Source organism: Linepithema humile, chromosome 3, assembly GCF_040581485.1.
Source record: "Linepithema humile isolate Giens D197 chromosome 3, Lhum_UNIL_v1.0, whole genome shotgun sequence".
NCBI lineage: Eukaryota > Metazoa > Arthropoda > Insecta > Hymenoptera > Formicidae > Linepithema > Linepithema humile.
The window spans coordinates 3,254,247-3,277,144 of record NC_090130.1 but is presented as its reverse complement, the minus strand read 5'-3'; the positions used below and the strand labels follow the sequence as shown (position 1 = coordinate 3,277,144).

Below are 22,898 nucleotides of genomic sequence, written 5' to 3'. Positions count from 1 at the left end.
TCCATTGATTATAATTTTCTATCGTTTTTTATTCAATCCTCGTGCGACTCCGATAGCAAACATTTCTGTAAGATCGGAATTACATAACTGTAGTGCATATCTGCGTATCTGTATAAGATGCATCAGAATTTTTAATGCTGGAAGAAATTGTAAGTCGGAAAATTGAACACAACGGTAAAGATTTGATCAAGGAAGAACCAAATATACACGCTGCTACATAAACATTCTTGAAGGTTGTTTCCTCATATACCGTTTCGTTATCCCCACTCGATGACGCAAGTGAAAGGCCTATTAACCCTTGGGTGCACTCAATAACTGAGGTTTGCAAAAATTTGAAATAGCAGAAAGACGATTTCAATACGTTTCAGTTGAATAAAGCTGAAGTGAGTTGAGTGAAAGCAAAGGAAAGGGGGCGAGCGTTAAAGTTACTTGAAAAATTTACGCAGAAATATTCGATTGAAGATAACGGGGATATCATGCAAGAAATAAATACACTACACTTTGTTCCGCGAGAGAGAATGACGCATCTAATATAGTAAAGTGGACGGAAAATAGAAGTTGCCTATCGCGGCATTCAATGGCGGACACATACAAGCGAATACCAGGGCATTTTTTTAGCTTGGTAAGCCCATTTGCATTGACATAAATTTACGTCGGCGTGAATACATCGGCGTTGGCATCTTTGCTGATTAATACGGTGTTATTGTTCATTTATCGTAGTGGGCAGTTTTTAAAAAGGTATCCAATTGTGACGGATTAAATTCTATATCATTTTGCCGTGGAACAGAGTATAGATACATTTTGAAAACTCCTGTTAGGCATCCAAGAATTAAAGATTTCAATATCATTAAAATTTGATTTCTATTATTGTAAGAAGCTGATAAAATTATTAAAAAGTTTTGTTTTATTATCAGAAATGATTAAAAACAGTCGTTTATTTGTATTGGAAGTATAGGTGTTTCTCGCGATCTTTTGTCGCGACTGTTTTTTGTACTAAATCATCTTATGTTCTAGAAGTAACTAAGGAGTAGTCTATTTACGTTCGAGCAAACAGATCATTAAATATTAACATTGTTTCTAAACGTTGGATAAACTGTGAGAATAATATTGAATAATTCTGATTTATTCTGAATATCGTTGCAAACTACTGCCGTGCCTATTGTTAAAAGTTTAGAATGCGAGAAAAAGTATTCAAACATTAGCGAGGACATTCACCTTCGTACCGTTTTGTGTACGCCGTGTTTCGAATAGACTTCCGTTTGTCGATTGTGACTGCTGTCGAAACATGTTAAATGTGAACAAGCGTAAATACAGCAAGAATTATAAAAGAGCCTATTATCGACAAATGGCAGCAAAGCCGAATTGATCACTAGCCATTGAGGACTGGATGCAAGAGATGGAAGTCATTGAAACGAGCGACGCGTTGCTATGTGATGATGCAACTGAGCAGGCATTAATGTCGCAGGAAAGGGACGTGCGTCATGAAGGTAATAGTATGGAAGCATTGCAGGAATTCGAATTTTTATAAAGAAAGCAGAGATACATGAATACAAATTTATGAGAGAAAGAAAACGAAATATTATGCAATATTATGCACAGAGAAATGCGCAAATATAACCGGAACTCAATGTCAAGGCTGCAAAATAAATTGTCAAATGATTTTAATGGGTCCGTGAGTATATCTCGATACTGAAAGAAGCAACGAAAGTCTCTCATTCGTTCAATTGGAGAAGAGCAATGTAAAAGTTCTAAATTTCAGAAATTATTTAATGAGACTTGTTAATCAATTTCCTAAATCTAGAGTTTTTAAAATTTGACGAGACTGAAAAATAATGTATTAAAATGATTTTATTCTCATTCGAAACACACTTGATAGTAAATTATAATTTACTATAAAAATAATTTGAAACAAAACTGGCATATCGGAAAAACAATTCATTATCATTAAAAAATTATTCTTGCTAATCGAGTGTCTGTGGATGAAGAAGAAATATTTTATACTTTTATGTAGAACAATTTTTCATTGCGTATATTTGATCCCAATTTTTACTTTCTTTTAGAAATGTTCTTTTTTAAATCTATTTTACTAAAATTATCTTTTTCTTTTTTGGATCTAAATTTTAATGTTTTATATAAAACTATAGCAATATCTGCTGCATAGTTATGGCATGCATTTAGCGTGCGACTGTTGCGGTTACACGATATACTATGCGATAACTGTATCCGTATTGATTGCCTGGATACTACGCATGTATATGACGAAATCTCATGCAATAGCATGAGTATGTACGCGCCACGATTCTTTCAGACAGCCCAAAGTTCCGTTCATTTGTCTAATTCTGGCGGCAAAAAAGCGGGGAAGAGTACTTCGGCGTAGGCGATCACGCGATTGCGCGACCGCGTCTCATCGCGCGAAACGGCGCCTCTCTTTGACCGATACGCAATTGTCAGTATCGCGCCAACCGCCGCGCCGAGTGAATGTATCGGGGTGTTGCTCTTGTGCCTTATTCGCTTTTGTTGTTTGCAAATCGGAATTTCTCCAGAGAAAAACAGATCTTTCCCAGCTGAATCGCATCGTGTTTCTCGGGGCGAGCGGAAAAAACAAGGCGTTCCGAGCGCGAGAAAAAAAAAGACGAAGTTAATTTAATACAAAAGATAAAAAAATAAACTGTGCAGCATCATGCTGGAAAGACTCGAGAGGATCACGAGACAGGCGAAAGTGACGTCCCGCTAACACGGACAAACATGTGATCTTTATGTTTATTAGTGGACACAAGAAATTGTACACGCGTCGAACTTATATACGCCGCCGCGATTAGATAAAGAGCAAATAGCGGCGGGATTGCGCGCACATGTGAAGTTCAGCGGATGCAAGTCCGTGAGCGAACACCGTGCGCGGCCTGATAATCGATGCAAAAACGCGACCTTGCCCGGAGATCTTTAATGCCGCCGGCACCGCGCCACGGGCTTCTTTCGTATTCGCATTCACGGTAGCGAGCACATGACGACGAGGTCTAGGATATAAACAACCAGACACGTAATCAGCGAACTGTCGGCGCAACACAGTGCGATGCAGTGATTTTAATTCGCGCGTGAGAGAGAAAAAGAGAAAGCCGTTGATCTACGTCGTGGCTACGCTTAGGGAGGCGCAAGGGCGCCTCTTGAGATTCCATTCCCGTCCGATGAAGTAAGTCATAATACATCTCTCTCTCTCTCTCTCTTTCGTACTCGCCTCACATGCGAAACTTGCCACCTGAAAAATTCCTACGACGCCTGGTTTCCCTCCAAAGTTGATACCGTGACGTCCCGAAAAGTCGTTATCGTTTTAACTTATCTGTGATTGGATTAAACTTCGTCACGTGTAACCGAGCATTAAGGAACTTTCAGCGGTTTTTACGTCTACGCAATTAAAACTTATCGCACGAGAAGTAATTAATTGCCGGAGCGTTTTTAATGCTTGCGGCTATTTAACTCGGAAATTATCTATTTCGTTCGGCACATTAAGCACATCGGTATACATTAAGCTGAGAAAGCCTTTAAAGATGCTATCATTTCCTGTTTCAATATGTTAAATAAATTTATCTGAAGTTCTCTTTTGCAAAAGTAATCATTTATAAATTAGTGTTTTTCGAGAAGATCGCCCTCTGTCTAAAAATCATCATTATTTAAGAAAATGGTGAAATGGCATGAAACAGAAGATTGAGTTCGTGCTATATTTACGACGGCGCGACTCTTGTACCGCCAATCTAACCGGGACGATGTGCCAAGAAATGTGGCTAAAGCATTTGGCGCACTTTGTGGAATTGTTGGGGTACTGTCTCTCATAAATAAGTGCGTGATTCGTATAATTTATATAGAAGTAAGAATGACAATCGTCCACTTCATTACATTACTAAGTTTCTCTTTCAGCGAAATCATCGATAATATTTGTCATTATGAAATTTTTAAGTAAATAATAACCGTGGACATTGCAAAAATACATATAAATTGACTTAAAATTAATGCGAATAAATTATTTCCAAAAATCCTAATGTTAAGAATGATTATTATTAAAAAATTGTTATAATTGAAAATTTTAACATTAGAAAAATTCTAATTTAAAAACATTACAATTGATTCTTAATTGAAAGGTAAAAAGCTAAATTAGGTTGGTGCGATAAGTTTGATTAAAGTTTCACGTGGGAACTCAGCGTGGCGGAAGTCAGTGAACTTTTTGTTCAGAATACGCGATAAACGTGACGTTTCCGTTAGACGTGCTCGACCGCGCAATAGCGTCTTTGCGTTATTACACGGTGTTAGCAAAGGCTAACGAGAATTTATGAACGCGACAATGAGTCGTCTAGTTTTGTCGACAATACGTGGTTCTCATACTATTGACTCCAGCTGCGCCATTCTATTTCGAACTGTTCCCGAGAGTTAATCACTTTACTTTATCCTTTAGTAATGTTACTCTCGAACAACATGATCTTATCCCACTGAATCTTATCTACTGAATATAGTGCTAGCTATTACAGTTGAACTCCAATCATTGTTGCATTCAAAATTTTTTCCATTTCTAAAAATACCGTGTCGATTGAAAAAGAAATTGATTTTAGATACAATGTTGGACATATTTTTGACACATATGTAGACACATTGTTGTTAACTTCGGAAGATCTGCGAGAGGAATTTTTTCAGCTTCACTTTTATCTTCCCCGCCAAATGAAAGATTAAATGTCATGAGCGACGTCAATCATTATTTAATTCGCGCTTGCTCATCATGCAGAAGATCCGATATGACGTACAACGAATGCGGAGTGCATTGAAAATACCTGAGACAAATTGAATCAACTTGTGCTAATATTGTCGTTCGACAAATTCGGCGTTGAACAAACAACCGAAGACACACGCTCGAGTATCATTCCGGCGAAAATTTGCGTACATATTCGATGAGATATTTTAATTCTCGTTCAAGGTTGCTTTGAATTTCTCTATAGAGCACCGGCGCGCCGGGAGTGGTCACTGTAAAAGCCGCCTGAATGAAAGGTGCAAGAGGTTCGTGTCTGCGCGGTTTTTATTTTGCGCGCGCGAGCGCGATGAATTATTGTTCTCGTCGGCGGGACGACGGATAAGCGATTTTACGAATCCCTCGAGTGCATGTGTACATCACCGACTCGGATCGTGTTATGCGCCGTTTATCATCGTCCGTCGCATTTATTATCCACTGTGCGGTGGCACGCGTGCTATAAAAGCCTGGCGGCGATTAGAAATGTGCTCGAGAGCGAGAGACGTTATCCATCCGCGCGCTCCTACTAGGGTTAACCGAAGGATTGTCGTTTCTTCTTGCAAACCAAATTCAGCAATTTGTATCAATTTTGCACGCTGACGCAATAAAGAACAGTTTCAAGCAACGTCTGTCTTCGTACAAAAATTCTTTTCAACAATCGCCCTTTCCCGATCTCGACAAAATTGCTCTTTCCATTTTTATGACGTAATTACTTCAAGCTTAAATTGAACGAACAGCTACGGTTTCCATAATTTGAAATAATCTTGCATATTTTGAATAATTTTGCAAGGCTAATAACCATTTGTTCCGTTTTTTGCAGTTTATCGTAAAGTTTATTTCACCTCGTCTCGTTCAAACGATAACGTAATAATTGATTTTCAAAGTAATAGCCGTGTGACGCAATTATTGCGTCGCACGATTGTACGAAATCGCGCAAATGCGAAATAATCTACGCGCATGAGGTAAGTCAGGAATGCGGGCCCGCTGTTCTATCGAAAATAGCACCGCTCGTTTTTTTCTTCATTTTTATCGCCGACCACTTCTCTTTCCGAGATCCGCCTCCGTTCGCTCCGATCGCTCGACCTTGTCCGTGATAGTCATTGTCACAATTCCAGTCGATCGAAACTAGTGTCGAACGGTTGTGATTGGCTTGGAAAAAGACGTCATAACTCACCGCCTTCGTTGGACTTAATCAACTTCTTTTCCCGAGGTCATTTGATACGCTTTTTTTTCTTTCTCTCTACGTAACATGCAAGTTTTTAAATAGTATACTTATTAGCTCATAAATTCACCGAAGCGATATCTTGCCTCGCGAAAAATGTTTATGTAAGTATACAATTTGAAGCTCAAGCAAACAGAAATTATTCTAATTTTATCAACTTATATGTATTTACGCACGAACGGCGCGCGTCTTGCTTACACGAGCGGCGTCTCAATTTACGTCAGCCCGATTTGCGTTCCTTCGTTTCGCCATGCTGCATCGCTTACGAATTACGGGCACTGCTGGTTTCGCGCAGTTTACCCTTCCAATTACGTCGTTAAGGCTTTCCGTTTATCTCGTATATCTGCGGCGCGTTCCGATTGCTTTATTTCTTGCTTCACTTCTTTCTCTTCGGTGCCCGACAATTGCGACGCAGTTTCAGAACTCGGGCGTTGCGGAGCCTCGGTGAGGTTTTCAATTCATGACGTTAGCACCTTAATCGATGCCACCTTTCCGAGGCGTTAATTATACGCGAGGAAAGAGCCCGGGTATGCGTAACGAATGCATGTGCGTGCGATTCGCACGCAAATGACGACCCCGTTGACATCAGCGTACATTTACTACTGACTTTCCTCGTGATCAGCCTGGACTTCGGGACTGATCAAAGAAAACACAATACGCAGAAAAATAACGCGATCACCGTGACGTAAATATAAACAGCCGTCTCGCTTTCACTTTCATTTCTGACTTATTAAAACTCTCGTATTATTGCAATCTCTGCGATGAGATAGATGAGCAGAGGAAAAAGTAACGGAGTTTAAAAGTGTCGCTGAGAGTTTCCTCGATGCGTCTAAACCGATTTAGTTTGTGATTCGTAGCCCTTCGGGCGCCGATTCTTCGGACCGATAAAATCATGATCGCCGCGTTTTGATTCGACGAGTAATTTACTCGGCGCGCTTTCTCTCTAGCCGTTTTTAAAGCGGCCGATCCATTCATGAAAGAAGATAATAATTTTCTACGAGCGCGCAAGTACGCGCGACGTGCGGCGACGTACGTTGTTTTTCTCGTGCTACGTAATGGCACGATGCGCGACGCGCTACAGCACGGAGATAAAATCGGATCTGGGTTGCGCGCAAGTCGCGAGTGCGTGAGTCAGTTGCTTGTCGCGTCGTCGGCTGGAACAAACAGAATTATTAGGCTAATGTACGAATAACGGCTGCTTCAGCATTGGCCAATGCATATTTTTCTACTAGATAAACGTTTCCACGAAATCCGTTACGTAAGACATTCGGCGATGATTCCAAGTGTGATGCGAATATCTTTCTCCCTCTCTCTCTCTCTCTTTCTCGAAATAAGAAATCACTTTTTCTGAGCAAATTAAATGATGTTATGACGCTACCGAGGACTTGCCTAATTGAAATCATCGAGAAAAACAACTTTATTACGTTACGATACAGACGTACATTAGCGCTATTTGTCTCACCCATACTTTTTCGAAGATGTTTGAAGAATCCGTTTATTTCAAACCAATGACCAACAGATTAAATACGAACAATGATTCACCGTGATGCCTAGAATCCTGTGACACGACTAATGATTCATCCTAGAATCCTAATATAAGATCATCTAAAATAAAATAGGGCGTATAAATACTGGGCACGTTTATTTTTGCGAATATCATTACGTATGCATAAACGTCTAACTATTTACATTTCGCACGCGCTTCTTTCGCCGCGACAAATCGACGAGTGTTCAATGTTCGTGTCCGAACCACTCATCAGCACAATTGAGATCCTAATCACAGAGGAGAGTGCGTTATTAGATGTCGATGATTGAAAATCGCGCAAAAAAACTCATTTATCATCCATGTAAACACTCGATCATGCAACAATCTTGATCAATCCTATAGAAAATGAAACAGTTCAATTTTTCATTCGCAATAATAACGCTTTAACTTATAATTATCTATGATTATTTCATAACAAGTCTCTCGCTATTATTGTTACGTAAGCAAAAACTTCGGAGTTTAGTCTCACGGCAAACACTCAAATATTTTCGATCTCGATATGCGCATTTGTGAACCGTACAGAAACGGTTGTGTCAGTTATCACGCATGACGCGACACTTTTTTTGACGTATCGACGTAAACAAGTATCATTTTTTTTATGAGCGCAGCAACGACTCACACTCACATGCAGATAATTGTGCGATATACACTGGGGATTCATAGGTTTCCAATGAAAAGATACGATCACGCGTGCATGTTTGTGTCGAAGAATATCTTTATCATAATGTTTTGCGGTTTACAATAATTTCGCATATACAAAATGTGTGCTTCTTCGGACATCGCAATGGAACAATCAACACACGTGTCACCCTGAAATCACTGGCGCAAAAAGTCTACTCTTTGCGACTTTGACAAATTTGTCGCCATTTCTCAATTTCTCGCCATCAAAAATATGCAAATATGAGTTCTCGGATTATTACTGCAATTTTTTTACTTGTAGCTTGCGTTCACGTATTGGTTTCTTGTAGTTTCGAACTTCAGCCAAATCGAAAATACTACTTCCGAATCGAGCGATCGATAAGCTCTTAAAAAATTGTACGTTTCGAAATATTTCGAAGGCATCCTCGTGAGTCACGTTGACATGGCGCATGGTCACGATGACGCGTGTGGAAGATGACGCGCTGCTCGGTTGCGAGGAGCCAGAACTCTAGGCAGGTTAGAGGCGCCCGGAAGTGACCTGTATCGCGAGTGCCCGTATATAGGCGCCGACGAAGCCACACACGTGTCGCCGAATTAAATTAAGCGCGGTCACTGCCAGTTGCGTCCCTCAGCTTTTGCATAGATAAACCAACAATTACGCGTTATAGATTCCCTCATTGCATTTCAGTTAGAAATTATAATGATAACATGCTTGCACGTAATTACAGAGTGTATATGCAATTATTTTAAATTGTTACTATGTGTTATAGATTCCCGCGTTGCATCTCAGTTAGAAATTACAATAATATTCTTGCACGCAATTACGGAATGTATATGCGATTATTTTAAATTGTAGTGCATTTTAAAATATGAAAAAAATCTCGCCCTGATATTCTTCAGAGAAATTTATCAAAGTCAGCGTTTAATCTCGGAATTGTCAACATGTCCACTATCTTTGCGGATGTGAAGCGTATATGATACGAGAAATACAAAATAAATTTGCGTCTGTATTTCTGCGAGATATGGACATTCAGATTAAGCGGTTGAAAATGCGATAGAAACTGGGGTATCAATATTTGAGTGTCGATAATCGCGAGGAAGATATTTGTGCGAAGATAAGTTCTGAAAATTAAATTCGGAGCACCCACGATCGACTCTATGCGCCAAAGTACGGACGTATGTGAGATCACCAAGTGCGACGACTTTCGAAGTGCGCACTCACTTATTTTCGAAAAATACGTGTTCAATGCGCATATTGCAGTTATCATTTTTTGTTTCGCTTTAATTTATCGTCGCGATGCCGATAACACAAAAAGTACCAATGTTTTGCGAAAAAAATATTAGCGATTATTGATATCTGTATCATTCGACTTTCAATGAGCGAGAGCGTTAATCAAAGTTGAATCTATATATAGCTCAATCAATTCATAATTACGGATATTACCGGATCATGCTAATTATACTTTTTAGTGATTTGATATTCTGAAAAAAATTTCTGACACAACTGTTTAATTTAACATTGCTGGAAAGAGACAGAATTTTAAAGAATTCAAGAAGACAAATATATACATACGCGAAAAACATAATATAGAAGATATAAAATATCTTCGTATTTTCTTTCGCGGCGTTCACTAACATGTTATTTAATAAAATTTATCCCAAGTGTTATCAACCTGTTTTCGACATGCTATTTGAAGGGAAATATTATCGCGAGATAAATAAAGTTTCTTTATCGATCAATTATTTGTTTTCAATGTTAATAAACAAAATATCGGTCTTTTTCTTTCCACGCCACGGTGCTCCCAAGTTAGACTTCTGCGAGGGAACTGCAGAAAGTCGCCGTCATGCACGAGAGTAACGGTTCGCCGGTGTGACTACTGCTGGAAACAATCCGCTCGCATCAGTCATGCAAAACGGTGAACCGCGGTACAATGCCATTATGAGGGAACGCGACTGCAAAGCTGTCGCATTTACGGTCGTACGTTTCACTCTCAAGTAGGCAATTCGTAGTGCTTGACGAGTATGTCTATTGAAGTATAAATATCCCGCGAGAGAGCTGTCGTTCAAAATAAATATTGTCAGATGCAAACAGTTTGTAATTTAACGCCGTAATAAAGTTTGCATATTTCAAAGCTCCGAGAAGAAGCCATCGGTGCCGGATTTTGCTTTGTAATCGCGTTCAGGCGCAAACAAGTTCAAGTAGAAGAGATGCTTATAATTTTGCTGTTGTTCAGTCACTTTATTGTCCGCAGTTTATTTTCGCTCGCAGGCGGAAGTTTCTCCCGCTTTATCTTCAATGTTTCTTTAATTGCCGTTTATTTAGCTGCGAATGTAAAAAAAAAAAACGAATAAAGAGAAACGATAACAAACAGAGATATTATCTTACATTGTTTGCGTCGCGGAGAGATCCGCAAGTGCCATAATCGGCGTTTCGCGCAGACTTCCTAAGAATACCTGCAGAAACTGATTACTTGGCAGACCGAAAACGGCGGCGTGGATCACGTTTGTGTGACGCAGCGATCAGCTGGCCGTCACGTCGCATGGAGGCGACGAAAGTGCAAGCTGTATCCACGATGGTGCAACGTCAGTCGGTGTGACCGGTTCTGCGGCTTCGAATTCCGTACACAGCGTCATATTACGCTGCTTTTGTGCCGTTGTAACCACGTGCGGGTCGACGACAGGCTTCCTCGTGTGTTAGGGACGTCATTCCCCGGTCTGTCGATCTCTTCATTGCTTGCGAGGATTCTGTTTTACTATCTCGCGAAAGTCGTTCCCACGTTTGGCAAGCGGCGCACACAGAGATACGCCGAACAAAATCTGTATTTTCGATATTTTCTATCTAGGAATATCTATAATCTTTAATTGTCGTTTCTCAGATAAAATCGCGATAAAAATATTGCAGTTATAAAATATTGCAATATTTATCTCAACTGTAATGCTTAATAAATTATTTAAAAAAAAAAAAAAAATTGCAAGATTCCATCTGTAAAATTCCTCTTAGGCGCCATTGTACGACAGATCGTTGTGTTGGAGTTGTCGGCGAGCATCACAGTCAGACTCACTTGCGTATGCGCGAATTTTTTCGGATTACGATCGCGCACTGCGTTGGCCTCGACGTCGTTGGCACGCATATGGCGCGCTATCGCACTGGCTGCCAAGAACAGCGATACCTTTTACGCACTCGGTAGCGTACGCGCTGTACGCTCGACAGAATGCCTTTTCAGTCCAGCGATAGACTTTTACATTTTACATTGTCCATACACACACACACGCACACACGCTTGAACCGAGCCAGTTGAAATTTTGACCGCTCTGTCGGATTTAATCAGTCGTTTGCGATTGTTGGAGATTGCTGAGAATATCTAATAATATCTGACGGCGCGTCTTTTGTTTTGCACGACTCCCGCTTGATTTTCGCAGGATCGCACGCACGTAGGTGGATACGTTCTAGTGGAATATATTCAAAAACAAGATTGTATCTTATAGAAGTTGTGTCTTTTGCAAACGCGATAAATAATGGAGCATCCTATTTCTAACGTTGAAAATATATATTCCTGTGTAGTTCGCGCTGATTTATTTGCACATCTTGAGACTCTAAAACTTATCTACGAGTCTATCTACTCTATCTAGTACGCACTGACCAGGCTCAATCACTAGTTTCATTAATGCCGGCTAATTGTTAGTGTAAGTTTAAATTACTCCTTATCTATTTTCTAATTCGAGTACCAGTGAGAGACGTAGATAAACCTTAGAGGATTAGATAAAACTTCTTCTATAAGATACCAGCGAAATTAACTCTTTCGTAATCAGCGAGAACTTGTAATTCCACTTAATTTTCACGGCCACAAGTTTCTCGGGAATCGCAAATCTCAATTCAATAAGAATATAAGATATCATTAATTTTTTATTTCTTTGACGAGTTAATTCACTAAAAACTCTTAAAAAAACTTGTTTCACCGCGTGTTCTCGCAACCATAAACATTCCTAAGTGAGCAATTTCGTCGTGAAAGGGTCGAGCGGTGTCGAGGAAACCGGCCCTAAGTCGCGATCTCACGCGTTCCGGGTGAGCTACGCGCATACCGCGTCGATGAGTGGCTATGCAACGGCGTTCCGCAAGCGGACGCTATTGCACGCGCGGATAAGTATGCAAGTAAGCAGGTCGATGCACTCCACCCACACCTGGCCCGCGCGAAATAGCCGGTCTGTCCTTGACACGGCGTGAACCGGCCGCTTCTATCTTGGAGTATGGCCCAATCCCTCGAAACGAGACTATTTCGCCGCTATTTATTTGTTTATCAAAAGGCTTCGCCGCTGTTCGGTAAACATTGAGCAACTAATCCGCAATAACGGATCGTATTTTCCGTCTTTATATTTGCGAGGGTAATACTAGTCGAGTCACGAAATTGCTGGACGCGCGTCTTTATCGGCTCTCAACTTCACAATTGGCCATTTGTCATAGTTGGTTTTCGTTTGTCGACGGTATCGTCGCGTTTTGTATCTATTCCGAACGTTTGGCAGTTCGCTATTGACCTGCCGCACTGCAACCGTGCCAAGTCGCGCAACGGTGCACCGATACGTCGATCGGCGCGCTTTCTTAAGTATGCGGCGCACTCACGGCCGATTTAAAGCTACAGCGAATCTCTTTGTTGTTCAAGCACCTAGAGAGAAGACTATTCAGAGCATTGTCGAAAACAGAATCTATCTCTCGCTCCGAGAATTTCTATTGAAAAATCACAAAGATACAATGTAAGAGATTCCTCTAAAGCATTTTTATGAATACAAAATATGCTTCTCATTTAATTGATGGAATTTATTGACTCGCTGACAAAGATATGTGGAACAAATTTTTTGTATTTCTTATAAATATTTCTTGTAACAAGTTTTTATCATAAATATATCGTGCTTTACATCTGTGTAAAGTATATATAACGTGTGAAGTATATATAACGTGTGAAGTATATATAACGGAGTAAAATTAAGAAAGAGAATGAAAAACGAAAGTGAAAGAATTTGTGGAATGACTTCTAGTGTGAATTATATAGGGTGCCGAAGCTTGTTGGGTCAGCGCTAGGTGTATCCTAGGTGTATCCTATACTCGTATAGACAGCTGCATCCCCATTCTTTGGCATCCGCATCGTATCAAACGGCGCACGTGCTCTCACGCACGACCCACGCGCATGAGGCCGATGAAGGATCGCCACGAGGCGCGGGAATGGGCGCGAAACTTGTTTACGCGACGGAGCATCGTCGCACATTCCGCGGCGTAAGTTGCAGTTATTCAGGGAGCCTTGACTCGTAGCCACCGCGTAGGTGCACCTCGTATTTACCGCGCGTGAGACCACGCAAGCCGAGGGGGTAGGGGGTGGGGATAGCGGACCGTAGACGGACCGGAATTAATTGTTGACTGCGAATGCACAGCAGCACAGGCGCGACGGGTATTTCTCGTGCTATTGATCTTTTTGTCGTCGAGCCGGTAGCTTCGTAATATGTTTGTCGTGATCAATCTCTATATATAGACGGAAGTCAAATGTTGCCAATAAGATGATAATAAATGATTGATAATACAGGCGTCGAGAAGAAAAATAAGCTTATCATGTTCATTTCCTCGATGCAATTAATTCTTCGTTGCTGTATTCGTAATTGATTAAAAATAGGAGAAACGTAACTGGGAAAACAGCATTTTACATTTGCATTGTCTCGCATCAATCTACAATTATTGGAATGCATCCGACACGCTTTTTTTTTGTCGTGCGCGCGGTGCGTTGTCTACGCGTGGGACCGACAAACATAATAAGAAAGGAAACCAATTAGCTGAGGACTGGGTAATTACGTGAATCATGAATAGATGAAGATTTCGTGAACGCACGTCGAACAGTCCTTCCATCCTTTTCGAGCAAGGCCTTCGAGTCTTGAAAATCGTTACGCTATTTTACATTCTAATTTTATTTTTGAATACATTGAATAAAATTTGAAATTCTTATAAGGAATTATAAGGAATAGTTCCTAGAGTTCTCCTAGTTTCCTTCAATGATTTTTTCCGCGTGTTCGCGGATCTACTATTACGAAACCGAGATGCCTCCATTAATCGCGCGCATTAATATAATGATCCAATATTTTTGTTTCGCGTGCCGCGAACACTACATTGTATAAAATGTATGGAGATCATATATCACTTCAAGGTCAACGAATCGCCGCGGCCGAGGCTGATCACTCGCTGGAATTTGTTCGAAAGCATCGCGGGAGCGCGATAGAACCGCGATGCAGTTCGCGGCGTGCAAGCACTTCGCCGTGGTTTATCTGCCGCGTGGGAGGTCTGGATCAATGCAGTTTGCGAAGGAACGCGAAAAATGACGTTGTGGTAATCGCGGCCGGTGGTTTATGGGCCGAGCTATCTGCTAGAGGAATAATATGCGTGCGCGTCGGTTGGAGACGGTACACGAGGTCAAGCGCGATGGTAGTCTTTTGTTCGTTCAGGATACCGCCCAGGACAAAGGAACTGCGCGTAAAATATACACCCTCCAGCAGAAAAAAAGAAGAAAGGGGGAGATGCTCGAGATACCGACTAGAATTTCCCACAAGCTGTAAACCTGAAAACCTGATTTACATAGTCCAGTTTTAGGAGAGTGATTTTTTTGCAATAACTATCTCGGCGAATATTTACAAGTAGAAAGTAAATTTGTAATAAAAACTGTAATAAAAATTGTTATAAAGATTTTATATTTCAAGTATGCAAATTGAAATTTTTATTATCGTAGCAGAATTTATTTTATAAGTAAAATTCGATAAAATATATAAAATTTTACAATGCGTAATTATCTTTTCTTTTTTAAAATCTATTTTCTTATCTGGTTTTATCTTCCTTTCATTTTTTTATTTTACATTTATATTATATTGTAGTGGCATATATCATGCATTAAATTAAAAATAATAGCAACCTGTTTAATTCGTGTAACTCATACGGTATAAATATTGTACACAAGCACAAGACTTGGCGCGGTTAAAATATGCATATTTCGGTCAGCAAGCCGGTACTCTTCATGGACAATCTCGAGGATAGGAGACCTGTGATTTCTCCGGTGCTCATGTACGGACAAGGTTAACCGGTCGATGAGCTCAGGAATCAAGCTGGAAGCAATCGTTCGGTATCCACGTAGCGATTTGTTGTCACGCACGAGAGCTTTCTATTTCTCCGTGGCAATGAAATCGCCACGTGTGGAACACTCCGGTTCCCGCTATTCGAGGTCGCCAAATAATACTAATTGTGCCTAAATAAAAGAATACTGATTTGAAATTGAATAGAAGAGTCGTTTCTCGGTTAAAAAAACAAATCCAATGAATACACAATGTATTCAATCGTGGATGCGTATGCGGGAACGCGAGTATATAAATCGACGGCGTTGTATACGATTACACGATTGTTTACTTCATATGTTTGCCACATCAAAATGGCAATGGCAACGAGTTTTCCTATTGCATCCTACGAGAAAATTACAATGTGTTGTCAGCTTGCAATTAGCATTATGCGCTTCACTGCTTAGATAAACAGTTCTCGGGAATTGTCAGGAGGCGTTGAATTTCCTTCTAGCGATTAGGATTCCCCTTTTTTTTTTGTTGCTTCGATTGTGCGACCGCTTTTAACACGCTTTTCGCGAAGACGTCTGCCATGCTAATGAATTTGCACACTCCCCGGAGTGTTGCCGTAACGGCGTAGATCGACAGTAACGGTATTAGAACTTGACGCGTTTATTGTCCATTAACGCATTTTATGCCACTCGTAGACGCGGACACACCCGCGGAGTACAATCTATTAACGAATGCATACTTCACTGAAGTAGTGAATCTTAATTAGTCGCCGATAGATTTATATTTATCGCCGACGAAGACATTTCCGCGACAATAAATCGCGATGAGAATTTTTTCCGAGAAAATCTATCGCTATGCGTAAACACGCGTTAGAGCGGCGAGCTAATCGAGTGATTAATTTGTGCGGTTGATGTATATGCGGCATCAACAGATTGTGACAGACTTTGTAAGAGTTTCCATTGATATTATCACAGTGTGCGATTTAATCGATCTCTCGATAAAAATAATTCGATACAGCTATAATTAAAGCGTGCAACAATTTCGCAAAGAAATTTATACGATTAAAAAATTATCTTGTATGTATCTAAAAAATTATGCTCTGGTATTTAAAATTTTTCATAGTTTTTTTATATAACTTTTACAAAAAAATTAAGACAAAAATATTAATATAAAAAAATTCAAAAATATATCCTTATTTTATAAGATTAAAATAAAAAATCATTGAAATAATTGCGGCACACATGTGAACGGATATGTGTGGCTACGTGTTTAAGCAAAATACACTGTTAATGCGTCGATAATAACTTGAATGCGCATTAGAATAAGAAATAAGAATAAATAAATAACATTAACGTTAAACTACGACTAGTTGACCGCGTGAAATGGTCGGTGTTGTGCGCACGAAAATTATATTTATCGTCGTAGATCGCATCGCATGGTCGTGGCAAACAAGTGTCATCGTGACGTCAATAAAGACACTGACAAGTGCGTGCGATTCGCCGATGCTTCGCTTTTATCTATGTATGTCGATTGTCAGTGCGCACGGCTTTCGCGATGCAACGTCACAGCTCGACGCATTTTAATGATGCGTCGATCTACGGGCTCACATTAGTCGTCGATCGATATCGACTCGAACAATTTCCGATCTGGGAGAAATCGCTCGTTTGCGACATCACACCGCCCGTCGAAATTTTTTTTTTTTTTTTAAGCGCGTATTTGTAAGGTACAATGTGTTGTATTAAAGTGACTTGTCCAGAAAGATGATGGATTGCTATTAACCAATCTATTGATGGATTAATTTTTTTTAACCGCTTTTTCACTTACATCACTTCCTTCAACGTAATGTACGTATTTTTTTAGTAAAAATAATTTCATCTATCTTACTGAGAAATAATCATCTAGAAATTAAATTCCAAGTGGAATTGAATGTAAATAGATAATGCGAAAATAAAATACTTTCGTGTAGGTCTGTGAAAATATTTTCATTATTCTTGCACATCGTGCTAATGATAATGGAATCTCGTAACAGATCTTTTAACACGTCAGATATTTTCCTAAGAAACAATTTACTACGACCTTTGTGCAGTTTTACGATTTGTTTGCTTGTTTTTGTTATTGTGGCTGAGAGCCAGCGATCTCATTTTCTAATACGAGCCTTAGTCAAACACAGCTTTACAAATTGCCTGTTTCTACTGCGTAATTAGAATACCTACGGCTATTGCCGGGGTATAGCGGGAACGATAACTGAAAGGTACGTACTCATGCGTAACAATCGCATTAATTCTAACGACAAGAAGTTAATTATAAAATCAATTTAACGCACTCATTATCGCGCGCTGACAAACGTCGATAATAAAAGTTCGATAATTAGAATTCAGTGGAGGATATAATGCATACGTGTAAAATGCAAAATTAATAAAAAAATTTAACAGTGCATTAATGCTGTTTATTAATCGTTGAAAATATCAAAGTAACCGTCATCGAGTAATACAATATCTCATTTGAATTGAGACTCGGGAAAATAATTCTCGTATAACGTCACGGCACTTATTGTGACATTCATTACACGCAATCGAGATCTCTGGCCTCGGCCAGCGCGAATTTCGTTGGCGTGTATCGGCGATATCGTTGTTTATCGTCGTCGTTGAAAGCGCACGCGTTTCCGCTGTCGCGGAAAAAACACTCGATAAGAAAGCGAATGGCGTGCGTTGATTTGTGATTTTCATTCGCGATTTCCCTCCTCTCTCCGGCGCCGCGAAGTCGCTTCTTGCCGCGTTTCACGCGTGATTCCGTTTGTGCGCGTTCACTTGCGCCCGCGTTTTGCGCCCGGTAGTGTTTTTCCATGCACGCAATAGCGCGCGCTGAGACTTTGTTTCGCGCGCGCGCGAATATGTTTACCCTTTCCAAAAATAGATCGTACAGCTGTCGTTTGATGTTTTGTAGCACGAAACTTTTATTGCCCCGTAGACAGGAAGAGACAGTGATATTTCATTGTACCGTGGGATCAAACCTCTTTCTTTTTTCTTTTTTACGCAACTTATCGTGTGCGAGGGAAGAAATATAGATAGTAGACAATTTATAAAATGCATAAAGAAGCGATGACAAGAACAAAAAAATATTAAGATAGAAAAGTTTTAGACAGTTGTATATAGAAATTCTTTTTTTCTAATGTTAGAATAATTTACTTACGACACATTAATAATGTATCATTTATATTCGAAAATAAAAATTTGATTTTACGCTGATATTCGAATAAAGTAAGCAAACGCAGAAGGAAAACCTGTCGTGCAAAGTCATCGTGTGCCTCGTTGTCAAATCGTTCTTGACGTTTTTACCATATCGGGCCATACGCGATTGGCTGTTGCTCGGATCTCGGTGACGTGTTTTTCACGCCACCAGGTCACTAATATTCGCGTCACTCGTTTAAGTTATTTTTCTACTTTTTCTCGGAAGTCCGATATCTACTTCTGTTAGGATTTGCAAAAGGATTTGCAATGCTGAAATTTTGCGCTGTTTTGCAATGACGTTGACTAATTGCATCTAGCAAAACTTTCCTTGTCGTCATGAAACCGCCAATTACATCATTTAGCTGTATCATTTCGCAATGTGTCTTGCGTGTCGGAGGTCTTCCTTCCTCCTGTTGTCATTTGTTTGAGATAGATACGCAATCGTTCTATCTCGAATCGCTCTTGCGACGATTTCAGACGACGCAAACATACTCGGAAATTTAGTTTGAAAATATTATTCGTTGCCTTATACAAGCTCGGAGAGAAGCAGTGACGGGTATGGAAATTAAGTCAGACTTTCTTCTTTATTGCACGGTATTTGTGGAAATTGCTTGTTTTAACGAGACGTTTGCAGCAATATTTTAAGTCATTCGCTTCTGCGCATGATAATAAAGCAAATGTTGACTTATTGTGTAAACAAATTTCGAGCAACAATAATAAGGAGAAATATTGACGTAAGAACAAATACAGACCATACAAATATCAATTTTCTCGAAGCAACCAAATAATCATCAAAACTGTTTGAAAATTGACGACATCTGTTGAGAAATATTTACATTGTCTCTGTGAAATCACATCAAATGTAATTATACAAAACACGGAATGTTACGTCAAATGTATTATACAGTACGTCGAAATGAATTGATTAATCAATCAACGCATCGAAAAAATTACTCGAGAATAAAGAGATATCGTCGTTTGTAGAAAATATTAATGTTCGCAGAAAAATGTTTTTATGCGATCTAGATATTCCGTGATCACGCCGAACACAATTATGTGAAACGTCCCAATTAAGGGGGAAATTTTTCGCATGTGAGAAAAATATCAAATGGCGACGTTGCGCCGATTCGAGGCCGGAATGACTCTTATTCGTGTCTCCACGTAGAAGCACAATGTTGCACTTGCCGTACCTCAACAACTTTTATGCTCACGCGAAGTCGCGTGCTCGGTCGCGTGCTGGCATCGCCCTTTCGTGCTGTGCTGTTAAAATATTCGCCTACCTATCAGCACCCGGCATCTAGGATAGCGGACTCTCCAACATCCGTCCATGCAAAACGCTCATTTTGCCACCTGAAGCTGACTTCGACCCGGCGCGTCCTGCCGGGAGCGCTTATCTCAATCAGGACGGAATTAACGTTACAATGTTATCGTGTGATGCAACAAACTAGCCAGTGATATACATGCGCGGGATCAAAGGTTGGACTCTATCAATATTCAGATGACATCTTTTTATACTCATGGCGAATATATCAATATTTTTTACTATTTTAAATTTTAATGGAGTTTTAATCGATATACATTTATCGCTTAAATATGAAGCTGAAATATGATCTAATGTATTTAAAGATATGATGTGCATTTGAATCTTACTTCGAAACCACAAAGTAAAGTCAAACAAAATACAATCGTATCATTTTTAATCGTTTTCCTTATTCCACATTTTATGTTATTTTACTCTCAACATGAATTTATTTTCTCGTATTCCATGTAGGCCAAGTATAAGACGAAACGAGACTCGTTGAATTTATTTTGAAGGAAGTCCAACGGGCAGGCAATCGTCTCTTTTGTTATGATAAAGCTTAAAAATATAATCGATGGCGAAAAAATCACGGAACACGCGTTGTCGCAATTGAGCAGATTTATTGTGACAATTGCGTTAAGATGATATGCATTGCGAAGACCTTCGCGATGCATTAGTATATCGCGAATCTAAAGCATCGTATGTCGCTCAAATGTCAGTTCGTATTAACGCAGAAATCTCTACATATAGACATACATTGAGATGTGGGACTTCTTAGAAATTTCACATTTACACACTTAAGACACGAATCCTAATTAAACGACACAGATTTCGGTTCTTGTCTTATGTATATTCAAAACATAAAGCGTAAATTATTCTGGTATATAGACTCAATAATCTTGAGGTAGCTAAAAGTTTTACGCATTTGCGCATTTAAATGTCAAGCACGCCAAAATCAAGACTCCAGCAATTTCAATAGAGAAATAACATAAACAAATTTTTCGACGGAATTTTTGCCCATTCATAATAAATTCCCTATTACATAAAGATTTTTTGCCGAAGAGATTCTGAATGGCACAGTGACGAAACTCGGTGTTCAACATCCGCGCAAAGTTCAGTCGATCTGATAATGTCTTATTCATGAGTGATAACGGGGGGCGTAGGTCGGACCGCGCTTCGACGCCTCTGCAATTCATCTAAATTGCGAGCGTTTCGTCATTCCCTCGTCTTGTATCTTCTCTGCGTCACATCGCTTACCTCGAGATGCCGGTGCGATATTTTGCACCGCTTTCTGCATAATTCAGCCGGTGAGACGCATAAACGGGGTTAAAATATCGTCAGCATCCGCTCGCGAAGAGCGAACTGTTGCGCAACGTGAAATCTTTTCGACACGACGAGGGAACGGAAATATTCCACCTGATTGCAAATATTTTGCATCTTCTTATGTTTTAAGGCTTATAAATATGTCGCGAACATGAAAAATAGAAGTCTGAAGTACGACACGCGACAACGAGGGAGACTATTTTTGCCCTTCGCCACGCAAACGACTGCGCAGATTTATTGGTGATGAACGCGTCGCTGTCGGCTGTTCCTCTGGAGCCGCTTTGGACGGATGATCCATCAGGTCGCGTCGCGACATTTGTGTGTGTACTGACTCGTCGACGAGCTGAGAGACGAAAGGCGACGATCGTGACATCGCGGATTCTGCATCTTTTTTAAATAAAACGTGCACTATTGCACGTATTAATAATCCGTAAATTCATCTTTCAATCTTTATAATTGTTTCCTAAAATATTAATATCGTAAAATTATATTATACGTTAAAAATAAAACTAATATTAATTAATTTTACGGAATAAATTATACTTAATTATAATTTTTCAAATAAGAATAGAACCAACAACCGTTAGTGCCCGCTCGTAAAAACTTTGGCCCGCGTCTCGCGTCGTCTATCAGCTTCGCAGTGAGAAAGCCAAATCGGTACGCTCGAATAGTGTGACGAAATTTGCCGTGCCCAATTCCGTCCAAATACGACGCGATGGCTGGCTGCTTTATACCCTCGGAAGATACGACGACAAGTTTCAGACGTCGCGGCGGCATCCGGGCGCCGGCGAGTCTGGACTTTGCGAGCACGTACAACCCCGCCCGGCGCCCATTTCGTCTTTCGAACATAATTCGCGAGTTGATATAGACCGCACGCAATGAACCGTAACATTCGTCGATGTTGCACCGACGTCGGAGCGATGCGCGGAATTTCGCTCGATCGCTAATACCTTAAATTCTTCAGACGGAATCCTGGTGATTCCGTTCGTTTCAATGCTTGAAAAATGTGTAAAATAAAATTATGAATTATTTTATTATAGATAATAAATTTGATAAAGTAAAATTGATTCTCTATTATTTGAGATTAAATAAAAAATCGTATCAAATAATCGGTTCCTAATTTAGCAATTGCGGCAGTAAAAATGTCGAATCGCGATAATTTTATTCTTTAATTTCTATTGTTGTATATTTTTTAAAATTAAAATATAGAATGCAATCGATAAAAAAGTTGAAATAAACTTATCTAATTTTGAGATCGAGCCACGCGACTGACCTCCTGGATAAACTTATTCATGTCTGCTTGTCGCTTCTCTACGAGCGATCATATACAAAACAGGTCACGTTTCGTTTATATTTGCCAAACTCCAATGCCTACGACCCGAATGCGCAAGTCATAGATACTACTAAAGAGCGTTTCTTCCCACCGCTAGAGCTAATGCGACGCTTGTAAAAACAGGAAGTTCCGTCGGCTCGGCCTTCTCTCGCACCATGTGGCATACCTATTGCGCGCGACCATAAAAAGGCGCCTCCTCGATTGCCGCGAGAACCGACCGACCGCGGGGAGATAAGATCGGCCGATACCCCGCTGGCCGAACACGTCTGTTACCTCCGTAACCCCTCGCGACCCTATCGCCCTATGCCAGCTCACCTCGATAGCGGTGCGATATCGTCCGGTCGTGCGAATAGTGCGTGATAAATGCGAACAGTGTTGCGCGCAATGATTCCTTTCGAGCCTGGACTGACCGGAGAGCGAGAAAAATTCATCTAAATCGGGATCTAACTGGAGAGGAGGA

At 40.1% G+C, this 22,898-nt stretch overlaps 2 protein-coding genes across 2 annotated transcripts in view; one reads left to right on the top strand and one right to left on the bottom strand.

Annotated features, from left to right (window-relative positions):
* Window positions 1–22,898, bottom strand: part of SMC5 (structural maintenance of chromosomes 5) — an 84,803-nt gene that overhangs the window by 11,112 nt on the left and 50,793 nt on the right. The gene's annotated exons all lie outside the window — the stretch shown is intronic.
* Window positions 2,402–22,898, top strand: part of LOC105676391 (uncharacterized) — a 29,123-nt gene continuing 8,626 nt past the window's right edge. Inside the window, exon 1 of the mRNA XM_012374213.2 lies at window positions 2,402–3,187. The gene's annotated coding sequence lies outside the window, so the exon portion shown is untranslated. The remainder of the gene's footprint in view (window positions 3,188–22,898) is intronic.